The 10,069-nt window shown below is 39.5% G+C and overlaps 1 protein-coding gene across 2 annotated transcripts in view; it reads right to left on the reverse strand.

The window, feature by feature from the left end:
* Me3 (malic enzyme 3) overlaps positions 1-10,069 on the reverse strand; it is a 199,280-nt gene that overhangs the window by 87,059 nt on the left and 102,152 nt on the right. The gene's annotated exons all lie outside the window — the stretch shown is intronic.

The raw sequence follows: 10,069 nt of genomic DNA on the forward strand, positions 1-10,069 counted from the left end.
AACTCAATCAAATAAAATCAGAAGTTAAATAGAAGAGGTTAGAACTGATACTGCACATATATCGCTGTGATATGATTCTCTTAATTCTTTTGGAAAGATACGAAGCAGAGGGATGGCTGGGTCAAATGAAACCTCTAATCCCAGCTCTTTGAGGTATCTCCACAGTGATATATGTGCACCTATGTTTATAGCGGCACAGTTTTTAAGAGCTAAAACTTGGAAACAGCCCATTTGCCCACCAGTTGGAGACTGGATAAAAAAGATGTGGTTTTTCTATAAAATGGAATACTACTCAGCCATAAAGAATGAGAAATTAGAGTCATTCATAGGAAAATGGATACATATTGAGGATATACTCCTAAGTGAAATAAATAAGTCACACATGTATAAATACCAAATAGTTTCTCTGGTGTGAAAAACTATAATGGTACGTACATAAGATCCTAATGGTATAGTTGACAATGTGAAATAGGAAGAAAAGGGCTAAAGGTTTAGGGGAAGTAGGAAGGGTAGCGGAAAGGAAATAAGGAAAAAGAAAAAACTGAGAAAATGAAAAAATGGAAATAAAGTATTTGTAAATAGGGAAGGGAGGAGGGGGTGAAGGGAGGGCAGGGGAAGGGGAAAAAATGAAAACCAAGATCTGTCATGTAAAGGTACAAGATCCCAATGATGAATGTAACTGTACTGTATACTGAAAATGTACCAATAAACTCAATGAGGAAAAAAAAAAACCTGATACTGAAGAAGTACAAAAGATTTTAAGTGGCTACTATGAAAATTATATAGGGCCAGGGATTTAGCTCAGTGGTTCCGCCTCCTGCCTCACAAGAGCAAGGACCCAAATTCAATCCCTGGTACCAAAACAAATGGGCTGGGGATTTAGCTCAGTGGTTTGGCACCTGCCTCACAAGCACAAGGACCCGAGTTCGATCAATGGTACCAAAAAAAAAAAAAAAAAAAAAAAAAGAAAATTATATGCCAACAATTTGGATAACCTAGAAGAAATGGAAAGATTCCTAGAAGCATATTACCTTTCAAAACTGAATCAGGAAGAAATAAAAAAACTAATCAGGTCAATAAAAAATGAGGAAGGAGATTAAATCAATAATAAAGGCTCCCATTAAGGAAAAGCCCAGTACTACTTCTCTGTTGAATTCTATCAAATATTTAAAGAAAAGCTAATTTTTCTCAAAGTCTTTTAAAAAATCTTATGAACATAGATGCAAAAGCCTCAACAAAGTACTAACAAACCAAACTTAACAGCACATTAAAAAATGTCATTCCTCATGAAGTGGGCTTTACCCCTGACATGCAAAAATGTTTCAATATACAGAAATTAGCTAATGAGATTCACCATATGAGCAGAATGAAGGATAAAAACTACATGGTTCTCACAATAAGTGTAGAAAATGTATTTGAGAAAATTGAATATCATTTCATGATAAGAATGCCAATAAATTAGGCACAGAAAGAATGTTGCACACCCAAAGGGCCATATCCCCAGCCCACAGTTAACATCGTATACAATATTGAAAAGTTGAAAGCTTTTCCTCTGTGACCAGGAGTAAGACAAAGATGCCCATTCTTACTGCTTATTATAGTTTGGATCTTAAATGGCTCCCAATGCCCATACACTAAGGCTGGTCCGCAGTGTGTGGTGTTATTGAGAAGTGGTGGAACATTTAGGACATAGGGACTAGTGGAAAGAAATTAGGCATGCCCTTGAAGAGGGTTTCTGGACCTTGGCCCTTCCTTCTCTTTGCCCGCAGCTGTCATGAGATAAACAGGCTTCCTCCACCATGCATGTCCACCTGATGTTCTGCCTCACCAAGGCCGAAAAGCAGCAGAGCTCACCAGCCTTTGCAACTGAGGCAAAATAAATCTTTCCTCCTTTTAAGTTAATTTTCATAGATATTTTATCACAGCAAAGGGAAGTTGACAAACATTACCTTTACTCAAAATAGTACTGGAAGTCCTAGCCAGAACAACTAGGCAAGAGAAAGAAAAAGAAAGAAGGGGGGAGGTAGGGGAGGGGAGGGGAAGGAAGGAAGGAAGAAAAGAAAAGAAAAGAAAAGAAAAGAAAAGAAAAGAAAAGAAAAGAAAAGAAAGCCATCCAAATAGGAAAGTAAAGGAAATTATTTCTTTTTGCTAACAAGATGATATTATATAAAACCCTAAAAACTCTACCAAAAGAACTGTTAGAATGGATCAATAAATTTAGTAAAGTTTCAGGATGCAAAATAGGTATATACAATCAATAACATTTCCCTATGAACTGTGCAAAAAAAGAAACTAAGAAAATATGCCATTTACTGATACAATAGTCTCAAAAAACAGTATCGTTCACCGAGGAGATGAAAGAAATATCTATATCTCTATATAGAGATACATATATCTCTATATAGAGATAGAGATATATACATATCTATATAACTATAAAATAGCCATTATTGAAGGTAACACAAGTATGATGCCTGATGTATTTAGTAAATTATCAATAAAGTTATTTTTACTATCATTATGCTACAGACTCTTTATAATATCTGAGGCCTACCATCAGTAGAGGAGTGTAACAAGTAAAGCTAAAAGAAAAGTTACTTGTTCTAAATTATGTGAGTGTGAGCTAAATGTTTGCAGTATTTCTGCTTTGGCCCTATCAGAACACCTTAAGTCTATATAGCTAAACCTTCTCAGCTTCCTGTACTTTCTTAGACTGGAGAGTATTTTCTCTGCTCCTAATACTGGATACTCCTACCCTTACTGCCCTGCAATCCAAAGATGATTACTCTAACTTCATCTATTCTTTCAGCCAGTAAAAACAGTTACCATGACAACTTCACATCTATGTCCCTCCGCTTGGGTGCACATAAGCAGCACCGATTGACTCACTCAGGGCCCATCCCACACCAGCAAGCAAGGGCAAATCTCTTCAACCTCTTTGTGATGAGGATTGGACATTGGCATTAATCTTTCAGAACTAGGATTCTGGATGCACAGGTCATGACTTCATTTCACTCTAACCACTTATTTCTTCCTTATTTTATAGGCCTACATTTGGAGATAAAACTTTTTTTTTTGCAAATAATGGATAAAGTCTATTCTTTAATTATCTTAATAACATAGAAACTTTATAACTACTTTTATCTTCCCATTCTAGCATTGAAATTTGTGAAAATCTTGCTCACAATCCTTAAAGGAATCAAACCATGTTTTATAATAATGTTTATAATAATTTATGACATGAACAATTCAAGCAAAGTTAGAGCTGTAGGTCTTCGTCTTTAAGTAAGGAGCTACTCATAATACAAATTCACTCCTCCAGGATTCTAGGAAAATAAGACTCCAAATTTCTCCTGTGTATCCACCCATCATTCCATTCCACCCTTCTTTACAACAAGGACCTGTGCTAAGTGTTGTGTATTCGAAAGTGAACATATTCCTCCATTGGAATTTTATAGTTCAGCAGTAGAAAGGGTCCTTAATGGCAAGCAGAAAGCTCTAAATACTAGGTTCAGTTATCTCTCTTACTTTAGTCCTGCTTTAGGAAGTCACTCTACTTCTTGAATTATCTGTTTCCTCATGTGGAAGGGGGTTATCCTGTTTTACAGGGCAGTTGGAAAGATTGTATTTGAATTCACCCTCAAACTTTGATATGCTATAAATATAAGTAATAATTGTGAACTAAGTTTGATTCAAATAGTGTAGGGAATACCTAGCTCTCTGTACCATAGACAGGAGATTTGGAGTAAGAGTCAGGAGACCTGAGTGTTTGTCTTACCAGTTCCACCGAGTTGTACCCCAGGTGAGCTGGGTGTCACTTCCTCTCTTGGCCTTGGTTTGAGCTGGTTGATTTACAGTTCTGTAATCTGCCAATATATGCTGCACAGGGAGACAGACCTGCAGAAATGCAGAACTCAAGGTTCTCTTAAGAGCTCTTTAACTCCATTTCTTCAAAGTCAGGCTCCCATCTACTATTTCCTGAAGAGACTCTTTTCAAAGGCCTCTGAGGAAGCAAATTCCCTAGCCTTTCTTGGAACCGAACAGGGAGTAGCCTGGGAGACCTTGGGAGCAGGCCATGGGGGCATTCAGGTAACACTAGTGCCGGCTGGCTAGAGGACTCCACAGGCTGTGCAGGAGCTTTTCAAGTAGAAGCCATTAATACCCTCACACTGACTCAAAGGAATAGTATGGGAGCAGAATCTCCATAAATTGCATTGAATATTCTTGGCATGATCCTAAAAGTCTTCGTCTGTGCAGGTGTGAAGAACCTGGATGAGTCCTAGATGTCTTTCTGAGCTCTTCAACCAAGCACCTTCGCTTGATGCTTAAAGTCACGGTTCCATTTTACTCCTAGTCACTGCAAGGGACTCTTGCCGGGAGTCTGATACACATGGACTCCTGCAGGTCCCTGTTGCTAATTTCACTCAGTCTAATAATATATTTGCTTTATTGTTGTTGGTGGCAGAGGAGGATGGACCATATTTGTAGAAACGTACACGATTCAGAAATGCTGAGTTTTAACAGTGTAGTGCTAGAGAGAATTTAATTAGGAGGAAGATTGGTCTTGGAATAGGACAGACTCTGGTTTGAGCCCTTGGCCTTAGGCAAGTCTCTGAATCTTTCATCTGGGGACCAAAACAGTTCTGACTTCTGAGGGCTGTGGGGGAATTAAAAGGTAATAGAGGCAACTTGACCATCATGAAATAAAGGACGTGATAGGAAGTAGATAAGGAAAGGTGAACACTCTGGAGCCTGTGTGTGAACTGTACTTCTCTCTACCACATACCAGACACACAGGCTCTTTAGGATCTCAGTGCCTCTGTCTCTTATAATAAATGTTACACAACAGAGGAGTTGTGGGGCCTTAACTGAGGACAGCACACAGAAGAGTACCTGATACCTTGGAAACACTGCATCAATAGATGTGAGCTACTATTTTGTTGCAGACATGATCCTAGTACTTCATCAGGGAGGAGAATTGATTTCAGCAGTAGCTAAAACTTCTGACTCAACTGGCTCAAAAGAGAAAATTTATTTCCTACAACATGAAGTTCAGAGGTCTGTAGCTGCAGGATTTGTTTATTTAGTGCTTCAAAAATATTACCAAAGACTCAGCCCTTCCGTATTTCCACTTTCCTATCATTGGCATTATACACTTGGTCCCATAGGTGTTTTCTTGGGGCTATAGGAAGATTGTTGCAGCTCCAGAAATGCTAGGCAGATATGGGAATGTCCAGGGAGTAGAAGGGTTCTCATCTAATGAGAAAAACCTTTCCACAAGTCCTTCAGCTGATCATCCTCAATTGGCCAGAATTGGGTCATGTATCTATACTTAATCGCTGACAAAGGCATCAGACCACTATGGCAATAGTAGATTAATGTTGACCCACTATTTGGTACCAGAAGGGCCAAGACTGTCAAAACAATGATTATTTGGAGGAAGAAAGATAACTGGAAAACTTGGGGACGTTAAGGAAGAAGACTTCGCAGTAACCTTCACATTTCCAGTCCCAAGAGACTATGGTTCTCTGCTTGTTCTAGCCACACGTCTTATCTGTGTAATTCTTTCTGCTGGGAACTGATAAACCTTTGAATGCCAAGCACTGTGCTGGTCTATTGACTTCTGAGGGCTGTGGGGGAATTAAAAGGTAATAGAGGCAACTTGACCATCATGAAATAAAGGACGTGATAGGAAGTAGTTAAGGAAGGGTGAACACTCTGGAGCCTGTGTGTGAACTGTACTTCTCTCTACCACATACCAATGTGAATCAAAATTATTTTTTTCAAGATTTATATAAGAAACAATTCAGTGGGGAGATTTCTTACTATAATCAATTACCTTAATACTTTAAAAGTAAACAAGATAATCCATACCACAGTTAACCCATCAGCTTGTTATTTTAGAATCATTCTTAGTAGGGCTATAAGCTCCTTATGAGTGGGGACCATGAATAAACTTTCTTTTTCTTCTTGGGTCTTCCATGTGTTTATGGTAGGTGACCATAAAGCTGGTGCTTAACCAACATTTGTTGTTGAGTCTAATCAGATTTTTTTTTTTTTTTTTTTTGGTGCTGGGGAATCAAACCCTGGGGCTTTGTGCATGCTAAACACACTGAGCTAACACCCACCCCTCAGCTCCAGAAGACAGTCCTTAAGTACTCTCTCTCTGGTAAGTGCTTAAGGACAATAAGGTCAGTACCATGAGAAGTCCAGGGACCCATTTCCTTACTCTAACCCTCCGAATCTTGTGTTCCAGGAAATAAATTATCTAGATTTAGAGAAGTTAGAGAAGTCCATTTTCTACCATATACACCATCCTTTATCTTTTTAATCTTTCCACTTGATCCTCTCTAGGAAATTTTGGGCAATGTCTTCTATGCCTCACTGCGGCAACCTCTCTCAGGCTTATTTCTGTGCCCAGTACCCTGGACAGCCCCTTCTTGATCTGTACCTTCTCATGTCTCTTCATTTCAAACAATATTTATGCTTCCTAAATTCTAATCGCTGTTGGTTTAGAGGGTGCTAGTTTAAGAGTTTCTAAGAAATCAGTTCAGAAATGAAGTTTTAAATGTTACCATACCAGGGCACATGGGAAATTTGAAGGGATTCCTGTAGGTATAATGGACTAATGCCAGAACACAAATATAATAGTAGACTTGTAGGGGGAAGTGGGAAGGGTAGGGGAAAGGAAATAAGGAAAAAGAAAAGAAAAACCATGAGAAAATGAAAAAATGGAAATAAAGTATTTGTAAATAGGGAAGGGAGGAGTGGGTGTAGTGAGGGCAGGGGTAAAGGGAAAAAAATGAGAACCAAGACCTGTCATGTAAAGGTACAAGATCCCACTGATGAATGTAACTGTACTATATACCTAAAATGTACCAATAAACTCAATGAGGAAAAAAAATAAGTAGACTTCAGGGGTTGACCACCTGGTGGCAGGGCTCTCTGTGGCAAGGCAACTTTTGTTTTTTTTCAAGAAGTTCTTTCTGGACATGGTGGCACACACTTATAATCCCAGCACTTGAGAGACTGAGGCAGGAGGATCACCATGAGCTTGAGGTCAGCCTGGGCTACATAGTGAGTTCATAGCCAGCCTGAATTACAGAGAACTAGAAAAAAATTCTATACCTGTGGTCCTTTACGCCTCCTCTAGCCCAGAGCTTGTAAAAAATCTTTGCACTACAGTGCAAAGCTAAACTTTTTTTTTTGGACTAAATAACCTTTAATGCATTTTATATGCTAACAGATCAAGGTTATCCGAGAAAAGATCTACTCAACTGTTGTTTGTTTTTAATATTTCCTTCGCTGAATAAAGAAATTTTCCTCGCATCTGTTCTTTTGATCAGTATGGCTGGGATTGCTGAGGACAAAAGAGGAAAGAGACAGGCCTGATTAAAAAAAGAAGCAAAAATTAGTTTGTTTAAATTGCTAGGCAAATCTGCTTTCAGCTAAAGAAGTAAAACCCAGGACACCCTGTTCTATTTATTTAATAAAGTCCATCTGTCTCCAGCTTGAGTAAGGAAAGTGTAATCTTTCCATCTGTGTGGAGCTGCTCAGCCATCTCCACCTTCACTCCCAGCCTCTTGCACCCAAACCAAGGATGGCTGAGGAGGATCTTCTGTCCTCCACACAGAGCAAGCTGCTCTTCCAGGTGCTAAAGTCTCAGAAAGGTCACATGCAATCAAGGAAAACCTCACTTTTAAAATATAAATCTCAGAATTTCCTCTAACATGGAACAAACCAATTTCCTTGGTGATCAAAATCTATCTAATTCATATACAAAAATAAACTCTCTTTTTCTCCTTCACTGTTCTCCAAAGTGTTTTAGCAATGTGGAGATCAGGAATAATTTTACTTACTCCATGTGACATTCGTGTAAAATAAGAGCTGAACAACTTTCTGCTTTGGAAAGGCCCCTCATGGCACCTTCCTCAGATCCATTCTAGCATCGATCTCTAAGCCATTGTACCCAACGACCAAGATAGATCCTGGTTTGCCCAGCTGGTCTGTCTGGGAAAGTGGCCATTTGTGAATCAGAGCTCTCAGCAAAAGTAACACTTGTACAGATAAGGATGCAAGCTTTTTCTTGTCAGAAAATGAAATGTACGGTTTTCATCTACTGTTGCATTTTTCTCTTAAATGCCAGAAACCTTAGAGTCAAATTTATAGCCACAGTACTCTAATCTGCTCCCAAAATTAGAGATTGTTAGGGTTTGAAAGAGCCCCTGAGATTACCTACTGAAATCCTCTTGTTTTATGAATGAAGAAATTGAGGCACAGAAACGGAGTGGAATTTACAGAAGGTTACACTGCTGGTTGGTGACAACAACTGGAATCAGAATCCACATCTTATGACTCCAGGCTCTTTCTACTAACATGCATGAGGGCCTGGAAATATCTACTCCTGCTTCTTCAGATAGTTTCTATTTATTTTTTAGTGAGATACTTTTCCTTATCCTTTAATTCAGTGATTCTCAGAATGTGGTTCTTGTGCCAGTGGCATCAACATCAGCTGGACCTTGTTAGGTATGCAAATTCTGTGGTCCCTTTCCAGAGTTGCTGAATCTGTATTTAGGTGATTTTAATGCATGCCAAACACTGAAACGCCCTCCTTTAATCTGTTATCCCATCCAACCTCATAAGGGAATCAGGAACTAATGAGATCCATCTGAATTTACTGCTATTTTTCAGTTTGGCTATTCTAGTTACCAAAGGAGGAGGTTCACTTAAGCTACCCTTGGAGAAAGAGAGTGTATTGTAAATTTGTGAACAGGAACTGGTGTGGAAAGCTGTCATGAACTGAGGCAGCTCCTGGGATCGATCACTCTTTGCCTGTGTTGTCCCTCTCTTTTCTGCCTGTCACAATCTTTCTCAACAGACTCACTCCTTTACTTCCTGCTCTTTTTTTCTGTTCCTTCATAGCTGGTATTTACCTTTGGTATACCATGACCTGACTCTAAAATCTGAATCATATTGTCCTTTTTGCCTTCATTTCTCTTCTCAACTGAAAAATTCCTTTTATTTAACTTTTTCCATGTCTCAGTTCACGCTCTTGAAAAGGACTCCAGCTGGTCCAGCTTGTCTTTTGAGCAAGGCCACACTGGTCACATGCTTGCCCAAATGATCGGTCACCCTTGAGGATGATGTTTGCTCCCACCTAATCAATATTGACATCAGATGAGTGGGCATTACAAGGTGGGTAATTCCACGGAGGAGTCAGGATGATGCAAACACAGCTTGGGAGAGGGGTGAGACTCCTGTGTAGTGATAGGAGCTTTGGAGGAAATATTGGAAAAGTAAGAGGACAGCAAATGTGAAACCCTCTTGCTCTATCAATGCTGTGAATGAGACATGAGGGAATTTAGCTTGTTGAAAGCTCAGGTGGAGAGGAAAATTCTATTATATTATCATGATCCTAATCTTCAGATATACTTCCAGGCTAGCGTTGTCTGGAAAATGTGAAATGCAGGTTATTAACTCCCTAAAAGTCATGGAAGATGACTTAATTTCACAGGTGAGGAAACAGACTCAACCACATAATGTGACTATTGCTCACTTCATGATCTCATTTTGGACTTGTTATAGGCTTTGAGTTATTTGATCACAAATTTAGATCTTAAAGGGCTCACAGGAGCCATGCAGCCTAACCTACCACTTTTACTCATGAGTGATGAGCAAAGTGACTTGCCTAGGATTCGTCATCAGGAAGGGGGCAGTAAAGGTAGAACCCAGACCGCCTGACTCCTAATCATCCTCTTCCCTTAACATTCAAAGCTAAGGACTAAGATGGCCCGAGGAGGAGAAACTAACCAGATCCAGCTGCAGATCTTGTGCTTGTTCTCCTCAAGGGAGAACTGTATTTCCAGCAGCTCAGCTGAAACAGTTCCTCAGAAGAGTCTGGGTAGAATCGGGTGTGCTGCAGTCTTGGAAAAAGGAATTAGTCCTTTGGTGTCCTGAGGGTGGAGATGAGCAGATTGGATAATGCTAATCCTAGCTTTCTATTTGCCTCTCAGTTGTGCTGGGAGCATGTGTGTGTGTGTGTGTGTGTGTGTGTGTGTGTGTGTGTGTG

The sequence above is a fragment of the Fukomys damarensis genome, unplaced genomic scaffold (assembly GCF_012274545.1).
Source record: "Fukomys damarensis isolate Sample0158 unplaced genomic scaffold, DMR_v1.0_HiC HiC_scaffold_16, whole genome shotgun sequence".
Taxonomy (NCBI): Eukaryota; Metazoa; Chordata; class Mammalia; order Rodentia; family Bathyergidae; genus Fukomys; species Fukomys damarensis.